This window comes from Pleurodeles waltl, chromosome 10 (genome assembly GCF_031143425.1).
Source record: "Pleurodeles waltl isolate 20211129_DDA chromosome 10, aPleWal1.hap1.20221129, whole genome shotgun sequence".
In the NCBI taxonomy this organism is placed as follows: domain Eukaryota; kingdom Metazoa; phylum Chordata; class Amphibia; order Caudata; family Salamandridae; genus Pleurodeles; species Pleurodeles waltl.
Window position 1 is genome coordinate 19,216,704 of NC_090449.1, and position 19,805 is coordinate 19,236,508.

A 19,805-nucleotide genomic window follows, 5' to 3' on the forward strand; every position below is an offset into this window, starting at 1 on the left:
AAAGAGAAGGAGGTTAGCATTATGCATCAACGTGTATTTACTTCTTTTGAGCAGCCCCTTTAAAGCTTCTCCAAAAGAATCTTAAAACATCACAATAAATATAACTCAGTCCCACAAAAGAAGCCTCTCCTCCATTTTCTTCCTCTTTTGTTTGAACTTCCATTAAGTATTCTTGATATCCATTCAGGTATCCGTCTTCTAAAAAAACATAAATCAATTAGATTTCTGTAAACAAATACAAAAACATATGATCATTGTATCATTATTTTTAGTTATAAATTTTATGTCAAGAAGGGGGGCTAGCATTATGCGGGTTCAAAGCTTTTCAAGGCATAACTTGAAACATGTTCTACTGCTTTCAAATAGAATTGTCTAAAACTGTCAAAATTAGACCAATCTGCTGGCCTTAGCGCCTCTTCCAATCGTCCTCCTGGCATGAATACTTAGCTTGCCATCGCACCCTTAGGGGAATGAGCTGTAAATTTTACTAAACCTACACCTGCTTATTTCATCACTGGCTTCACCCAACGAGCAATAGTAGAATTTTAAACCCCTTTAAAAGCTTTAACATAGAATATAACCAATTGTTCTTCTGCTGCATATCTTTTGTCTAACATTCTGGACTCATATTCTTTTAAGTATCGAACCATGCACAAATCAGGAATGGTATCAAAATAGGTATAAAATATTGTAGTAGACATAGTTTTCATTCTTCTACAAATTTCTAAAAGTACCCCCTGTGGATGATAAAATCTTGTTGAAACCTCCAAAGCTCTTATATCAGACACCCTTCTGAAAGATATCAAGCATATTAAGTTGCCAATTTCCAAGATAATTCCTGAATTCCTAAATACTTATTAGCCAGCTTTGAAAAAGTTTTAGTACAAACTCAACATCCCACAAAGTTTGATATTTTGATCTGTCAGGTTTTTTAAGTCTAATTCCTTTCATTACCCTGCATACTAACGGGCATCTGCCAATAGAGATTCCTTGAACTAAACAGTGCCCAGCTGCTATTGCTGATCATTAGCAGTTAACAGTTCTATATGACAGACCCTCCTGAAAAAGTTTTGCTAAAAATGTGTCACTTCTATTTCATCAGCTTGTACGGGATCCATGCACCAACGTACCCATACTGACTATGCCCCTCTGTATCTTTTCTTGGTACCTGGTGCCCATGATTCATTGAGTAAATCTGTAGCTGTTCCCGGAAGACTTGAGAATCTTCTTGAATTCCTGATATTTTCAATACTAGAAGATTGAGTAAACCCTCCTGAACCAAACGATGTTCCACTAGGTATATTCTCATCAAAATACCTTTGCATGACAGTATTAAATATGGAATGTCGACTGTCATGTCCAACAGGGTTGGGAACCAAGGTTGAGTGTTCCAAAACGGTGTCAACAAAATAATCTGACATTTCCATCTTTTCACATGAACTAACACTCTCTGAATCATCAAGAACGGAGGAAAAGCATAACCCTGAAGGTTTCTTCAATCCTGTGTGAAAGCATGTATTGCTATGTCTCCCGGATTGGGCCTCCAACTCATGTACCTCTGTAATTAAAAAGTCAGCCTGGAGGCAGAGATCTACTCCAAAAGGACCCCATATCATTCAAATTCTCTGAAATAAATCCTCCCTCAACTTCCAATCGCTGTAATCTGTTAAATTCCTTGAGTTCCAATCTGCTACCACATTTGAAACACCCAGAAAATACTGTGCCTGCAAAATTATATGGTGCTCCAAGCCAAATTCCCATATTTCCTGTGCTACATCTGACAGGTCCTTTGACCTGGTACATCCAAGCTTGTTGATATAAGTTACAGAAGAAACATTGTCAATTTTTAAAAGAACAGCATGACCTTCCAACTGTCTCCTGAAACTCTGTAAGGCAAACAACCCCGCTGTGAATTCCAGCAATTTATGTGAGTCTGTCTCTCCTCCATAGACCATAAATCTCCTGTTTCCTGTCCTGAACAAAAGGCTTCCCAACAAAAACCGCTTGCTTCTGTCTCCAGAACAAAATCATCTTTTGTTCCAAATATTGCCTTTATATTCCATGCTTCCATATTTTCCTTCTACCATTGTATTTACACCTTCGTTTCCTGATTTAAATATACCTTGTCTCCATACCAAAGGCCTATGGCCAACCCCACTGTCTTTAACTGCTGAAGTGACCGGTAAAGCAATGGACCTGGAAAAATTGCTTGTATTGAAGAGGATAATAAACCAATTATATGAGCTAATTCTCTCAATTGTATTTCCTCTTTCTTTAAGAGAACAGATACCTCTTGCCTTATCTTCTTTATCCTCTTCTATGATAACTGTAATTGACATAAATTTGTGTCCACCAGAAAACCTAAGAATTCCAAACGTTGGTTCTCCAGATTCATCCAAAAACCTAGATACCCAAACAATTCCTTCACCACAGCCAATTGTTTTTTTCTATTCTTCCACATCTTGCGACATAATCAAAATATCTTCCAAGTAAACTATCATCCGAATACCCCTTTCTCTTAGATATCCCACTACTGGCTTTAAAAGTTTTGTAAAAAACACCAAGTGGGTGCAGACAGCCCAAAGTGAAGACACAGGAACTGATATAATTCTGCTTTCCATCTGAATCTTAGAAACTTCTGGCTCTCTTTCCCCATAGGGATAGTGAAATATGCATCTTTCCAGATATGCAGCAAAGCTCTTTTTCCACCATCAAATCAGGCAGGCCTCATTTTAGCAAAATAATTTAGACAGGTTAGCTAGAATCTGCCGTCACAGTGAATCAACAGTAATAAAGAGTTCATGTCAAATTCACATAGTATTATATTAATAAACAATGTTAATAACAAAGTTTACCATTAAAAAATACACTACTATAATATTTGATTCCTACACATAATATATATATATGTTGAATATAAATAAGCGGCACACACAATAATATTAACAAAACAGTCCTAAATTGGGTTTAGTTGTACCATAAACCAAAATCCACACACACAGAGCTTCAAATAATCTGCGTCACCAAAGTAATACTTATCTGCTAAGAAGCAGCAAACAAAAGAGGAAAAACATGGTGGAAAGGTTGCTTTTGTGGGACTGGGGGTTCTATTCATTGTGATGTTTTAAAATTCTATTTGAGACACTTTAACCCCTTCGCTGCCAGGCCTTCTCCCCCTCTTGTGCCAGGCCTTTTTTGGCCTATTTGGAATAGTTCCCGCTTAGGCCCTCATAACTTTTTGTCCACATAATCTACCCACGCCAAATTTGCATCCTTTTTTCCCAACATCCTAGGGATTCTAGAGGTACCCAGACTTTGTGGGTCCCCCGATGGAGACCAAGAAATTAGCCAAAATACAGTGAAAATTTCGTTTTTTTAAAAATAAAATTGGAAAAAAGGGGTTCAGAAGAAGGCTTGTGTTTTTTCCCCTGAAATTGGCATCAACAAAGGGTTTGCAGTGCTAAAAGCACCAGCTTCCCAGCTTTCAGGAACAGGCAGACTTGAATCAGAAAACCCAATTTTTCAACACAATGTTGGCATTTTACTGGGACATACCCCATTTTTATGCTTTCTTGTGCTTTCAGCCTCCTTCCAGTCAGTGACAGAAATGGGTGTGAAACCAATGCTGGATCCCAGAAACCTAAACATTTCTGAAAAGTAGACAACATTCTGAATTCAGCAATGGGTAATTTGTGTAGATCCTACAAGGGTTTCCTACAGAAAATAACAACTGAAATAAAAAAAATTGAAATGGAGGTGAAAAAAACAGCCATTTTTCTCTATATTTGACTCTGTAACTTTTTCCTGCAATGTCAGATCTTTTAAAGCAATATACGGTTACGTCTGCTGGACTCTTATGGTTGCAGGGATATATAGGGCTTGTAGGCTCATCAAGAATCCTAGGTACCCAGAGCCAATAAATGAGCTGCACCTTGCAGTGGGTTTTCATTCTATACCGGGTATACAGCATTTCATTTGCTGAAATATAAAGAGTCAAAATAGGTATCAAGAAAACCTTTGTATTTCCAAAATGGGCACAAGATAAGGTGTTGAGGAGCAGTGGTTATTTGCACATCTCTGAATTTTGGGGTGCCCATACTAGCATGTGAATTACGGGGCATTTCTCAAATAGACGTCTTTTTTACACATTGTCTTATATTTGAAAGGAAATTTTTTTGAGAAAGACAAAGGGCAATAACACTTGTTTTGCTATTCTATGTTCCCCCAAGTCGCCTGATAAAAATGGTACCTCACTTGTGTGGGTAGGCCTAGTGCCCGCAACAGGAAATGCCCCAAAACACTAAGTGGACACTTCACATTTTCTCAAAGAAAACAGAGGTGTTTTTTACAAAGTGCCTACCTGTGGATTTTGGCCTCTACCTCAGCCGCCCCCTAGGAAAACCTAGCAAACCTGTGCATTTTTTAAAACTTGAGACCTAGGGGAATCCAAGATGGGGTGACCTGTCGGGCTTTCACCAGGTTCTGTTACCCAGAATCCTTTGCAAACCTCAAAATGTGGCTAAAAAAACACTTTTTCCTCACATTTCGGTGACAGAAAGTTCTGGAATCTGAGAGGAGCCACAAATTTCTTTCCACCCAGCGATCCCCCAAGTCTCCTGATAAAAATGGTACCTCACTTGTGTGGGTAGGCCTAGTGCTCGCAACAGGAAGTGCCCCAAAACACTATCTGGACACATCAAAATTATCAAATAGAAAACTACCTGTTTTTGCGGGTGGGGAGGCTCCTGCGGTTTTGGTCCTGGGCTCAGCAGCCATCTAGGGAAACCTACCAAATCCAGACATTTCTGAAAACTAGACACCCGAGGGAGTCAAGAGAGGTGTGACTTGGGTGGATACCCCAATATTTTCTAACCCAGAATCCTCAGCAAACCGCAAATTTAGCTAAAAAATCACATGTTTCCCACATTTCTGTGTGAGATCACTGCACCAGGACAAATTTCCTACCACTCAACATTCCCCTCAGTCGCCCGGTAAAAATGATACCTCACTTGTGTAGGTGGGCCAAGTGTTTGTGACAGGGAAGAGCTAAAAACACGTCGAAATTGAGGGGGAACCAAAGTGGGTCTAAAAGGGCAGTTTGAAAAAAAACATATTTAGGCTGACAAGTGCAGCAGAAATTTTATCGATATACATGAGACAATGCTGGGTAGTAGAAATTTTGTGGATTACTGCAGATTCAGGAAGGTTCCATCACAAAAATGTGGGGAAAATGTGTGCTTTCCAGCAAAGTTGCAGGTTTGCAGGGCATTGTGGGTAACAAAACGGTTCGGGTGCTCGTGAAGCACACCACCCTGAAATCAACTAGATGTTTAGGTTTCAGATGTGTCTAGGTCTTGTGGATTTTTCTACATGGCAGCGTCCCAAAGTTAAAAAAAAGTGCAGCCCTCACCATTCCAAGTGGGACAATTTTGAGAGTTACCAAGCTCTCATGGCCCAAATGTAAAACAAAAACCAAAAATAATCAAACGTCCTCTTGCTTGCCATGGGATAAGATGTTTTAGTGTGCGGGGGAGAGCTGAAAGACTGTTAGCCCCTTCAGTTCGGATGGGGGCATAACCAGGCCCATATTGGTTGGTAGCCACCAATCCACTGTTTTCTTTTATGTTTTTTTTATTCCCTGGCATCTAGTAGACTTTCTGTCCCCCCAGGGAGTGGCAGAAAAACTTTGGCCCCATTTATTTGGGGTGGGGGTATGGCCATACCCCCAACCTCTTATTTTGAAAAAAAAATCTTCCCTGGTCTCTGGTGGGCTTTCTGCCCCCCTTGGGGGCAGATGGGCCTTCCAAAGGGCAGTTGTGGCCATCAATAATGTGCCCCCATGGAGAGAGACCCTTGCCCAAGGGGCTGCCCCCTCCAAACAAAACAGATACATACACACACACCAATCCATGGTGTCTACAGGTTTGGGGGCAGAGTGGCCTAACAAAAATAGGCTGATCTGCCCCCAAGGGGGGCAGAAATGGCCTAAATACAATTTGCCCACTAGGGGAGTGACCCTTGTCTAAGGGGTCGCTCACCATACACAAAAACATAAAGTAAATAAAAAATATATATATATCCCTGGTGTCTAGAGGTTTCTGCCCCCCCCCGGGGGCAGATCCGCCTAATTATATTAGGCCGATCTGCCTCCAGGGGTGGCAGAAAAGGCCTACAAATATTGTGCCCCCCCCCCTCCGCCGGGAGTGGCCCTTGCCAAAGGGGCCGCTCCCCTTATGCGTTAGTATAAAAAAAAAAAAATCCCTGGTCTCTTGTGGTTTCTGCCCCCCTGGAGGCAGAAATGGCAGAAATGGCCTAATAATAATTTGCCCCCACCAGGAGCGACCCTTGCCTAAGGGGTCTCTCCCCAAATATAAAAAAATAAAAGTAAACAAAAAAAATGTATCCCTGGTGTCTTTCTGCCCCCCGGGGCAGATCGGCCTAATAATATTAGGCCAATCTGCCAATCTGGGGGGGGAGCAGAAATGGCCAAGAAATAAATTGCCCTCCGAGGAGCGGCCCTTGCCCAAGGGGCCACTCCCCTTATTTGAAATAACAAATGGTGTCTAGTGGCATTTCGAAATGCTCAGAGAAGCCTGAAAGGAGAGAAAAGGCCCTTCCTCTCCTTTCAGGCTTCTCATGCTTTGCATTTCTCCTTCGATTGGGCGCAGCGCCGAGGGGAAGGCCTCTGATGAGGTCAGCGCGCAAAAGCACGCTGACATCATCAGATGCCACAGGGGGACCACAGGGGGGCGGGGTGGAAAGGGAAGCGATTCCCCTTCCATCCCTGCCCAGGGGAGGAGGGGGCCCATAGCAGGACGAGGAGGTCTCGTCCTCGGCACCGGGGAATCGGCGCTGAGGACAAGATCACCTCGTCCTGGGCACCCAAGGATTAAAGGGGCTGCTCAGAAGGGACAAATAAAGGTATATGCATAATGCGAGCTTCCAGTCTTGACATAAAATTCAACCATTAGGCAAGTCAGTGTTCATATTATCCTCAAAAGCAACCTGAATATGATTAAGGATATTCAAAAACAGTCTTTTGGGAGATCATCAGGAAGAAAGTGAAGTGGCCCTCAATCATGCACCAGTGACTATCAGAAGAGAGCTTGGGAAGAATTATACTGTTTGCTCCCGATTGGGAGGCTATCACATCAGACAAATGGGTGAGGCAAATTATTTTTTCAGGTCAAACACTGGAACTTATTTAGAGACCCCTGTGAGTCCACCAAATAAGAAACATCAACTCCATTTAAAGAAAATTTAGTGGGAAATTATCTTGCTTCTCCTCAAAAGGGTTATGAATATTGTTCCCAAGTTACAAAGAAACCAAGAGTTTTACTCCAGTTTATTCCTGATCAAAAAGAAAACGGGTCTGTGGAGACCAATCCTGGATCTCACAGCTGAAAAAATATTTTAAGAAACAGTCTTTTCTCAAATGGTCACTCTACAGGACGTCCTGATGAAAGGAGGAAATTTAATGATCTCCTTGCATCTTCAGGATGCATATTTTTACATACCCATTCACCAAAACGCACCAACTATATCTCCAATTCTTGGTAGAGGGACACTATTACGACTTCTTTTTGGGCTCAAATCAACCCCTCAAATTTTGACTTTATAGCTGCCATCATCAGACAGGAAGGGCATCAGGTGTTCCCACACCTCAAAGTCTGGCTTGTCAAAGCACCATTGAAGGAAGAAACAAAAAGTTCTACAGTGGCCTGCATCAATCAGAAATTGAGCCTCACGTTGAACAGGGAAATATCTTCATCGGAACCCCAGACAAAGATGTAGTCCCTGGGTGCATTACTCAACATGCAGTTGGGAAAGACTTTTCTATCACAGAAAAGAAGCGAAAAAGATGCAGACTATGGCAAGAACTATCTTAACAAAACAGTCAGTCACAGTGAGACAATATAAATTTATGTTGGGCCTAATGACATCATGTATAGGCCTTGTCCCATTAGACAGTCTTTGCATGAGGCCTATCCAGCAAGAGCTGGACTCGCAATTGAAGCAGGCTTGTCTAGGCCTAAAAGTGTCCCTTCCCACACTAGTAGGTCAACCATTCGTAATCAGTGCAGACAACATAAGATCTATATTCTACATAGCCAAACAAGAAGGAGCACTGACCCGATTCCTTTCAGAAGAGACTCCGTTTCAGTGAGATTGGCCCATTGTTCACGAGAAAGGCATTGCTGTGGAACATCTACAAGGATGTCAGAACCATGCAGTCGCTCTTTTGGATTGACTCAAGTGGGAATTAGACCAATATCAGGTGAACTACGTGTTTAGTCAGTAGGATCATCCATGTTTATGACTCCAAGCAACAGCAAATGATCTTGCTTCATCAGTTGATTTTGGCATCCAGGAATAATGGGCAATGTTCAAAAATCTTTGCCAACACTTTTCCTCCATTTGCCCGGATGACCAGGGTGTTGAGGAAGGTGAAGACAGATCGTTGCACTTTGATCCTCATTGCTCCAGCATGGCTACGCCAATATTGGTACTGTGATCTACTTCAATTATCAGAAGGGCTCCAGTTTTTATGGTATTTACTTTTTTTTAACATTTCCATCTGTATTTATTCATATTGATTTTTTTGGTCATCTTATTGGTATTTATCCTTATTTATTTTGTGTTTTGAGAATAAGTGGAGTTGTAAAATGGTACAGTCCCACATTTATTTAACTCTCAGCCTTTCACTCTTAAGTGGATGCCTGGCGCGTTTTAGCATATTATGCAGTGATATATATCAAAACACTACATTCACAGGTCCATATTACTATTATATTACAGAAATATGTTAACATGTGCCTGTTTTGAAGGGAATCTTATCCTGTTTTGTAACTCGCCATGCTGTCATCCACTCAGCTTTTGCATGGAATTAATGAAACACAGCATCGAAAGTCTCACATAAAGCACAAGTTTTTTAGTATTTTCCGCTTTTCAAAATAAATATAGACAGGATCACATTGTTTGCGGTCTGAGTTTATCTGTATAAATCAGTAAAAACTGAAAATTGGGAGCCTTAGTTATCAGCACCCCTAGCCATTCTCCTAAAATTGCATCCCAAGAACTTTTGCAGACATCACTGAGAGATTCTCTATCATGAACCCAAGTTGCTAAACTTGACAGCATGATATCTGATCGTTTGAGTTTAGCCATTTAAATCTACTGCAGGACTGCAGAAATATTCTAGTGTAGGCTCAAGCTCTAGTGAGTATAAAGACCAGCAACTCTAAGTGGAAGCTTTTCTATGTCTGGTGCAGTAATAACGGTCATCATCCAATAAAGCCTCATCAAATCCTTCCATATTTATTGAATCTAACTAAGAATGGACTTAAATATTATTCATTCTTATGGACAACTACCTGTGGATTCCTCACCTCAATAATTTTTCCCCACGCGCCAGCTTCGACGGAAATGTTCTTCTAGCTCTGCACGTCGACGATGACGTCACAATTGCCTGACTCCACGCAACGCCGTATGATGTCATCCAGACAATAAGAAGCCCTCGTCGACGTGCAGACGTCAGTTCCCTTTTTTCCGTGCCTTCAAGTAACGTTTTTTCTTCGAGCCTACCAGGGAGCTACAGTTTCACTCCGGTGTAACTATGTCTCAACTGAGGAAGTCGGGTTTTAAACCTTGTAACCATTGTGGGGGTCGAATGTCAGTCAAGGACCCCCATGAAAATTTTTATGGGGCCTTAGTTCCGACCATGAGGTCGAGTCATGCGGCTCATGCCAACGCATGAATCCTAAGGCCCTTAAGGAACGAGAGGCAAAATTGTTTCTTGCCCGTTCGAAGAATAAGAAGGAGAAGCGTCATCGGAGAGAGTCTTCTTTGCGTTCTTCGAAGACTCATCGGCGCCATGGGGACTCTCGTCGTTGTCATGAATCACAGCGCCGATGGAGCAGGGACCGATCCCATTCAAGATCTCCGTCAGCTCGGCGCCGGCCGACGTGGGAGATTAGCCCGACTGTCACACCTCCACCTCCAACGACTCCGGCTTCTCTGACGTCTCCACTGTCAGTATTTGAGGTCGAGCCACTTCAGGAGCCGAGGGCTTCTCCTGGGCAGGAGATGCCTGGACCATCATCGGCTTCTCCTCCGGCGCCGGTTCCTCAAACCTATCCGGCTTTGCCGGCACCTGGCATGGATCCCGCTGTACTTTTTAATGCAATGTTTAATATTTTGCCACCATGGTGCCTGGTGGAGGGCATGCAGGTCCGACAGGTCCTTTGGCCTTTAATTTGGGTCCTCCGGCTCCTTACAAGCCGATACCCTTTATGCCCTTTCTTCCGTCCGGAACTGCTTCGGCGCTGATGCCCTTGGCGTCACCTAGAAGACCTGTGATGCCGACAACGTCCACTGCTCCGGCGCCGATGGATTCGCCACGGATCCAGTCGATGGTGAAGTTGCCCGTGGTGCCGGAGTGTCCTGCGTTGGATGGCTCCGAGGAGCGGTGGCGTCAAAGATCTTCGGTGTCGGCCGACGCCTTATCGACGCCGGGGCTCGAATCCAGGCTCCGATCCAGGAGATTGGCTTTACGGCTCCTGGAAGAAGAGGAGTATAGCAGGCAGCATTTAGAGGAAGGTGAGATTGTGGAGCCTTCAGGGGACCTGCATGGCTTGGACACAGCAAGTGGCCTGGACACTTCCCCGGAATGGGATCTGGCCTCCCCGGGGGAGTATACGGAGGAGGCTGCTTCATTTGATGCTGTGGTGAGGAAGGCAACAGACGTTTTGGACCTTCCAATTCCTGCTGTGGAGGTGAAGACAAACCTCCTGACTGAGGTGCTGCATCCAGCGTCGGCAGTGGCGGAGCCTCTTTTCCCTTTTAATGAGGCTCTTTTGGACCCCATTAAAGACATCTGGAAAAAGCCAGTGACTTCAGCGGCCGTCAACAGGGCGGTGGCGAGACTCTATCGTGTGGCTCCAGGTGATCCAGATTTTCTCACCAAGCATCCGACTCTGGAGAGTTTGGTTGTCCAGGCATTGTGCTCCTCCCGTTCTGCTCCTGGTTCGTTCCCCGGGGCCCCTGCGAACAGGGAGTCTAAGAAGATGGACCAGGCAGCAATAAAGACCTTTTCTTCTTGCAGCATGGCATTAAAGTCAACCAATGCGACTTGCATTTTGGGGCGTTATATTCATGCCCTTATGGATGAGGCTAAGGGCCACCCTGGTTTGCCACAGGAGGTATTGAACCTGTTGTCAGATGCTCAGGCTGCGGCGACGCAGGTAATTCAATCTGGGCTGGACACCTCAGATTCTGTGACAAGAGCTATGGGCACATCCATAGCGACGAGACGGCAAGCCTGGCTGCGTTCGTCAGGATTTTCCCCGGATGTACAGACTACTCTCCTGGACCTGCCGTTTGATGGAGACAAACTTTTTGGGGCAAAAGCCGATTCTGCTCTAGAACGTTTCAAAGAAAGTAGAGCCACGGTGAGGTCATTGGGACTTCAAGCAGCCTCTTCCTCTACTTTTAGATGTTTTAGGAAGTTTAGAGGTTTTGGTTGTGGCGCTTCCTTTCGTGGCAGGCTGCATGCGGCACGAGAGCAATCTGCAGGAACTCTTCCTTACAGATCCTTCAGGGGCAGGGGTAGAGTACGCACTAGAGGTGCCACCAAGCAGCATTCTGCCTCTTCCTCTTCCTCCGGAGGGGTGCAGCAAGGAAAACAGCCTTAGTCCTCCACCACTCCCTGCTCACACATCTCCGGTAGGGGGGAGACTTGCCCACTTTCTTCGCATGTGGGAGTCCATAACATCAGACTCCTGAGTCATCGGCATTGTGGAGAAGGGGTATGCTCTTCCCTTTTGGGAAATTCCTCCTCCCTTCCCTCCCCGTCCCTCCTTCTGTTCGGACGACCATCTTCTGTTATTGCAAAAGGAGGTGATGTCCCTTTTGTTGAAAGGCGCAGTGGAGTTGGTTCCAGAGCAGGAGAGGGGTCAGAGCTGCTGTAGGAAGTTGGCTCTGTATGTACTATTTCAAAGTAAGGAATAGCATGCACAGAGTCCAAGGGTTCCCCTTAGAGGTAAGATAGTGGCAAAAGGATATAATTCTAATGCTCTATTTTGTGGTAGTGTGGTCGAGCAGTAGGCTTATCAGAGGGTAGTGTTAAGCATTTGTTGTACACACACAGGCAATAAATGAGGAACACACACTCAATGACATTTCCAGGCCAATAGGTTTTTATATAGAAAAATATATTTTCTTAGTTTATTTTAAGAACCACAGGTTCAAGATTTACAAGTAATACTTTAAATGAAAGGTATTTCATTTAGGTAACTTAGGAACTTTGAATCAGCAAAATAGCATGTACAGTTTTCACAAAAATGGCAATAAGCTATTTTAAAACTAGACACACTGCAATTTTCAACAGTTCCTGGGGGAGGTAAGTGTTTGTTAGTTTTGCAGGTAAGTAAACCACCTACAGGGTTCAAAGTTGGGTCCAAGGTAGCCCACCGTTGGGGGTTCAGAGCAACCCCAAAGTTACCACACCAGCAGCTCAAGGCCGGTCAGGTACAGAGGTCAAAGTGGTGCCCAAAACGCATAGGCTTCAATGGAGAAGGGGATGCCCCGGTTCCAGTCTGCCAGCAGGTAAGTACCCGCGTCTTCGGAGGGCAGACCAGGGGGATTTTGTAGGGCACCGGGGGGGACACAAGTCAGCACAAAAAGTACACCCTCACCGGCACGGGGGCGGCCGGGTGCAGAGTGCAAACAGGCGTCGGGTTTGCAGTGGAGTTCAATGGGAGACCCAGGGGTCCCTTCAGCGAAGCACGCAGGCAAGGGGGGGGGCTCCTTGGGGTAGCCACCACCTGGGCAAGGGAGAGGGCCACCTGGGGGTTGCTTCTGCACTGGAGGTCAGATCCTTCAGGTCCTGGGGGCTGCGGATGCAGTGTCTTACCAGGCATCGGGTTCCTTGAAGCAGGCAGTCGCGGTCAGGGGGAGTCTCTGGATTCCCTCTGCAGGCGTCGCTGGGGGGGCGCAGGGGGGTCAACTCTGGCTACTCACAGGGTCGTAGTCGCCGGGGAGTCCTCCCTGTAGTGTTGTTTCTCCACAAGTCGAGCCGGGGGCGTCGGGTGCAGAGTGCAAAGTCTCACGCCTCCGGCGGGAAATGTGTGTTCTTTAAAAGTTGCTTCTTTGTTGCAAAGATGTTTCTTCTTTGGAGAAGAGCCGCTGTCCTCAGGACTTCTTGGTCCTTTTAGATGCAGGGTAGTCCTCTGAGGCTTCAGAGGTCACTGGACCCTGTGGAAGTCGTCGCTGTTGCAGTTTTTCTTGAAATGGGGAGACAGGCGGGTAGAGCTGGGGCCAAAGCAGTTGGTGTCTCCGTCTTCTCTGCAGGGCTTTCAGGTCAGCAGTCCTTCTTCATCTTAGGTTGCAGGAATCTCTCTTGCTAGGTTCTGGGAGCCCCTAAATACTCGATTTAGGGGTGTGTTTAGGTCTGGGGGGGTTAGTAGCCAATGGCTACTAGCCCTGAGGATGGCTACACCCTCTTTGTGCCTCCTCCTTGAGGGGAGGGAGGCACATCCCTAATCCTATTGGGGGAATCCTCCATCTGCAAGATGGAGGATTTCTAAAAGTCAGAGTCACCTCAGCTCAGGACACCTTAGGGGCTGTCCTGACTGGGGGGGTGACTCCTCCTTGTTTTTCTCATCATCTCCTCCGGCCTTGCCGCCAAAAGTGGGGCCGTGGCCGGAGGGGGCGGGCAACTCCACTAGCTGGAGTGCCCTGGGGTGCTGTAACAAAGGGGGTGAGCCTTTGAGGCTCACCGCCAGGTGTTACAGTTCCTGCAGGGGGAGGTGAGAAGCACCTCCACCCACTACAGGCTTTGTTACTAGCCACAGAGTGACAAAGGCACTCCCCATGTGGCCAGCAACATGTCTGGTGTGTGGCAGGCTGCTAAAACTAGGCAGCCCACACTGGAAGTCAGGTATGGTTTTAGGGGGCATCTCTAAGATGCCCTCTGGGGTGTATTTCACAATAAAATGTACACTGGCATCAGTGTGCATTTATTGTGCTGAGAAGTTTGATACCAAACTTCCCAGTTTTCAGTGTAACCATTATGGTGCTGTGGTGTTTGTGTATGACAGACTCCCAGACCATATACTCTTATGGCTACCCTGCACTTACAATGTCTAAGGTTTTGCTTAGACACTGTAGGGGCACAGTGCTCATGCACCTATGCCCTCACCTATGGTATAGTGCACCCTGCCTTAGGGCTGTAAGGCCTGCTAGAGGGGTGACTTATCTATGCCATAGGCAGTGTGAGTTTGGCTTGGCACCCTGAGGGGAATGCCATGTCGACTTTGTCATTTTCTTCCCACCAGCACACACAAGCTGGCAAGCAGTGTGTCTGTGCTGAGTGAGAGGTCTCCAGGGTGGCATAAGACATGCTGCAGCCCTTAGAGACCTTCTCTGGCATCAGGGCCCTTGGTGCCAGGGGTACCAGTTACAAGGGACCTACCTCGATGCCAGGGTGTGCCAATTGTGGAAACAAAGGTACAGGTTAGGGAAAGAACACTGGTGCTGGGGCCTGGTTAGCAGGCCTCAGCACACTTTCAAATCATAACTTGGCATCAGCAAAGGCAAAAGTCAGAGGATAACCATGCCAAGGAGGCATTTCCTTACACAACCCCCCCCCCCCCCAAACGAAAGAGGATGAGACTAACCTTTCCAAAGAGAGTCTTTATTTTCTAAGTGGAAGAACCTGGAAAGGCCATCTGCATTGGCATGGGCAGTCCCAGGTCTGTGTTCCACTATAAAGTCCATTCCCTGTAGGGAGATGGACCACCTCAGCAGTTTTGGATTTTCACCTTTCATTTGCATTAGCCATCTGAGAGGTCTGTGGTCAGTTTGAACTACAAAGTGAGTACCAAAGAGGTATGGTCTTAGCTTCTTCAAGGACCAAACCACAGCAAAGGCCTCCCTCTCAATGGCACTCCAACGCTGCTCCCTGGGGAGTAACCTCCTGCTTATGAAAGCAACAGGTTGGTCAAGGCCATCATCATTTGTTTGGGACAAAACTGCCCCTATCCCATGTTCAGAGGCATCAGTCTGCACAATGAACTGCTTGGAGTAATCTGGAGCTTTGAGAACTGGTGCTGTGCACATAGCTTGTTTCAGGGTGTCAAAGGCCTGTTGGCATTCTACAGTCCAGTTTACCTTCTTGGGCATTTTCTTGGATGTAAGTTCTGTGAGGGGTGTCACTATAGACCCATATCCCTTCACAAACCTCCTGTAGTACCCAGTCAAGCCAAGGAATGCGCTGACTTGAGTCTGGGTTTTTGGAGCTGCCCAGTCCAGAATAGTCTGGATCGTGGGCTGGAGTGGCTGAACTTGGCCTCCACCTACAAGCTGTCCCAAGTAAACCACAGTTCCCTGCCCTATCTGACATTTGGATGCCTTGATAGAAAGGCCTGCTGCTTGCAGGGCCTTCAAAACCTTCTTCAGGTGGACCAGGTGATCCTGCCAGCTGGAGCTAAAGACAGCAATATCATCAAGATAAGCTGCACTAAAGGACTCCAAGCCAGCAAGGACTTGATTCGCCAACCTTTGGAAGGTGGCAGGGGCATTCTTTAAACCAAAGGGCATCACAGTGAACTGATAGTGCCCATCAGGTGTGGAGAATGCTGTCTTTTCTTTTGCTCCTGGTGCCATTCTGATTTGCCAGTACCCTGCTGTCAAGTCAAAGGTACTTAAGTATCTGGCAGCACCTAGCTTATCAATCAATTCATCTGCCATTGGAATGGGATGGGCATCTGTCTTGGTGACAGAATTAAGTCCTCTGTAGTCCACACAAAACCTCATCTCTCTCTTTCCATCTTTGGTGTGAGGTTTGGGGACTAAGACCACTGGGCTAGCCCAGGGGCTGTCAGAGTGCTCAATGACTCCCAATTCCAGCATCTTGTGGACTTCCACTTTGATGCTTTCCTTAACTTGGTCAGACTGTCTGAAAATTTTGTTTTTGACAGGCATGCTGTCTCCTGTGTCTACATCATGGGTACACAGGCGTGTCTGACCAGGGGTTAGGGAAAAGAGCTCAGCAAACTGTTGCAGGACCTTCCTACAGTCAGATTGCTGTTGGCCAGAGAGGGTGTCTGAATAGATCACTGCATCAACTGAGGCATCTTTAGGGTCTGTGGAGAGGAGATCAGGGAGAGGTTCACTCTCAGCTTCCTGGTCCTCATCTGTTACCATCAACAGATTCTCATCTGCCCTGTCATGGAAGAGTTTGAGGCGGTTCACATGGATCACCCTTTTGGGGGTCCTGCTAGTGCCTAGGTCAACCAGGTAGGTGACCTGACTCTTCCTGTCTAGCACTGGGTAAGGGCCACTCCATCTGTCCTGAAGTGCCCTGGGGGCCACAGGCTCCAGATCCCAGACTTTCTGCCCTGGCTGAATTTCAACCATAGCAGCCTTTTGGTCATACCACATCTTCTGGAGTTGTTGGCTGGCCCCAAGGCTTTTACTTGCCTTTTCCATGTACTCTGCCATCGTTGAACGTAGGCCTAGTACATAGTCCACTATATCTTGTTTAGGCTCATGAAGAGGTCTCTCTCAGCCTTCTTTTACAAGAGCTAGTGGTCCCCTTACAGGATGGCCAAACAGAAGTTCAAACGGGGAAAACCCTACTCCCTTATGAGGCAACTCTCTGTAGGCGGAAAGCAGACAAGGCAAGAGGACATCCCATCTCCTTTTGAGTTTTTCAGGGAGCCCCATGATCATGCCTTTCAATGTCTTGTTAAATCTTTCTACAAGACCATTGGTTTGTGGATGGTATGGTGTGGTGAATTTGTGAGTCACCCCACACTCATTCCACATATGCTTCAGGCATGCTGACATGAAGTTGGTCCCTCTGTCAGACACCACCTCCTTAGGAAATCCCACTCTGGTAAAAATACCAATGAGTGCTTTGGCTACTGCAGGGGCAGTAGTCGACCTAAGGGGAATTGTTTCAGGGTATCTAGTAGCATGATCCACTACTACTAGTATGTATTGGTTCCCTGAGGCTGTGGGAGGTTCAAGTGGACCGACTATGTCCACCCCCACTCTTTCAAAGGGGACCCCCACCACTGGAAGTGGAATGAGGGGGGCCTTTGGGTGTCCACCTGTCTTACTAATGGCTTGACAGGTCGCACAGGAGGCACAAAACTCCTTTACCTTCTGGGACATGTTGGGCCAATAGAAATGGTTGATTAATCTCTCCCAAGTCTTGGTCTGTCCCAAATGCCCAGCAAGAGGAATATCATGAGCTAAGGTCAGAATGAACTCCCTAAACTCCTGAGGCACTACCACTCTCCTGGTGGCACCAGGTTTGGGATCTCTTGCCTTAGTGTAAAGGAGTCCATTTTCCCAATAGACTCTATGTGTTCCTGTTATTTTTCCTTTGGACTCTTCAGCAGCTTGCTGCCTAAGGCCTTCAAGAGAAGGACAGGTTTCTTGTCCCTTACACAAATGTTCCCTTGAGGGTCCCCCTGGGCCTAGGAGCTCAACCTGATAAGGTTCTAACTCCATGAGCTCAGTTCCCTCAGAGGGCAGAACTTCTTCCTGGGAAGAGAGGTTCTCTTTCTCTTGTTGTGTTGAAGCTAGTTCCTCAGTCTTCTTTCCTTTTCTCTTGGAGGGTTGGGCCCTTTTTCCAGGCTCCAACACCACTTTTTCACCCTGAGCCTTGCACTGTGCCCTTGTCTTGACACACACCAGTTCAGGGATACCCAGCATGGCTGCATGGGTTTTGAGTTCTACCTCAGCCCATGCTGAGGACTCGAGGTCATTTCCAAGCAAACAGTCTACAGGGATATTTGAGGAGACCACCACCTGTTTCAGGCCATTGACCCCTCCCCACTCTAAAGTTACCATAGCCATGGGATGTACTTTAGTCTGATTGTCAGCGTTGGTGACTGGATACGTTTGTCCAGCCAGGTATTGACCAGGGGAAGCCAGTTTCTCTGTCACCATGGTGACACTGGCACCTGTATCCCTCAGGCCTTCTACACTTGTCCCATTAATTAAGAGCTGCTGTCTGTATTTTTGCATGTTAGGGGGCCAGGCAGCCAGTGTGGCTACATCCACCCCACCCTCAGAGACTAATGTAGCTTCAGTGTGAACCCTGATTTGCTCTGGGCACACTGTTGCTCCCACTCAGAGACTGGCCATTCCAGTGTTAGCTGGAGTAGAGTTAGAAGTGGAACCTTTCTTGGGACAGGCCTTGTCTCCAGTTTGGTGTCCTGACTGGTTACAGCTACGACACCAGGCCTTTTTGGGATCAAAGTTTTTACCCTTGTAACCAAAATTGGATTGTGAAGAGGCTCTGGACCCTCCCTCCTGAGCAGGTTGTTGGGGCCCTATAGAAGACTCTTTACTTTTTCCCTTGGATGTCTCAACACTCTTCCCCTGGGGAGTCTTTGTGACCCCTTTCTTTTGTTTACACCCTGTGGAAGTCTTGGTCACCCTAGTCTTGACCCAATGGTCCGCCTTCTTTCCCAATTCTTGGGGAGAAATTGGTCCTAGGTCTACCAGATGCTGATGCAGTTTATCATTGAAACAATTACTTAATAGGTGTTCTTTCACAAATATATTGTACAGCCCATCATAATCATGTACACCACTGCCATGAATCCAACCATCCAGTGTTTTAACTGAGTAGTCAACAAAATCAACCCAGGTCTGGCTTGAGGATTTTTGAGCCCCCCTGAACCTAATCCTGTACTCCTCAGTTGAGAATCCAAAGCCCTTAATCAGGGTAGCCTTCATGAGGTCATAGGATTCTGCATCTTTTCCAGAGAGTGTGAGGAGTCTATCCCTACACTTTCCAGTGAACATTTCCCAAAGGAGAGCACCCCAGTGAGATCTGTTTACTTTTCTGGTTGCACAAGCCCTCTGAAAAGCTGTGAACCATTTGGTGATATCATCACCATCTTCATATTTAGTTACATTCCCTTTTGTCAGGAGAATCTCTGACTCTATTTATGTTACTGCCACCATTGATGGGACCAAAACCCATCTCTTGTCTTTCCCTTTCTATTGCTAGGAGCTGTCTCTCCAAAGCCAATCTTTTGGCCATCCTGGCTAGTAGGAGGTCCTCTTCATTGAGGCGGCCCTCAATGCTTCCAGAGTTGCTGGACTCTCCTGTGAGAGAAGCAGCATCTCTGACTATCACTTGTGGAGAGAGGGTTGGAGAAACCCTGGTCTCCCAACTAGGACTGGAGGTGGGAATTCCTCCACATCACCAGCTTCCCCCTCTGGGAACGTATCATCAGAGGGGTTGTTTTTAGCAAACTCTGCCAAAAACTCCTGGAGCTGTACTTTGGTAGGGTTTGAACCAGTTTTAATCTTTTTGATTTTGCAGAGAGACCTTAACTCTGACATCCTAAGATGCAGGTAAGGGGTGAGGTTGAGTTCCATCACTATCTCTTCTGCATTAGACATTATGGTGGTCATTACAACCCTGGCGGACGGTGTTAAAGGTGCGGTAATACCGCAAACAGGCCGGCGGACAAAAAAAGGGAATTACGACCCTGGCGGAAACCGCCAACTAAGACAGCCACTTTAACACACCGCCCGCCACGGCGGTACAGACAAACAGCGCGGCGGACACCGCCAACAGACAGGCGGGAGACAATGTACCACCCACACTATCACAACACACCAATCCGCCACCTTTTCCGGGGCGGATTCACCGTGGATAAAAACACGGCGGAAACAGCTTTTGCTATGGGAAAACGCTCACCTCAACACATTCCACGAGGAACGAGGACACCATGGAGCCGGAACTACAAATACTCCCTGCCCTTGTATTC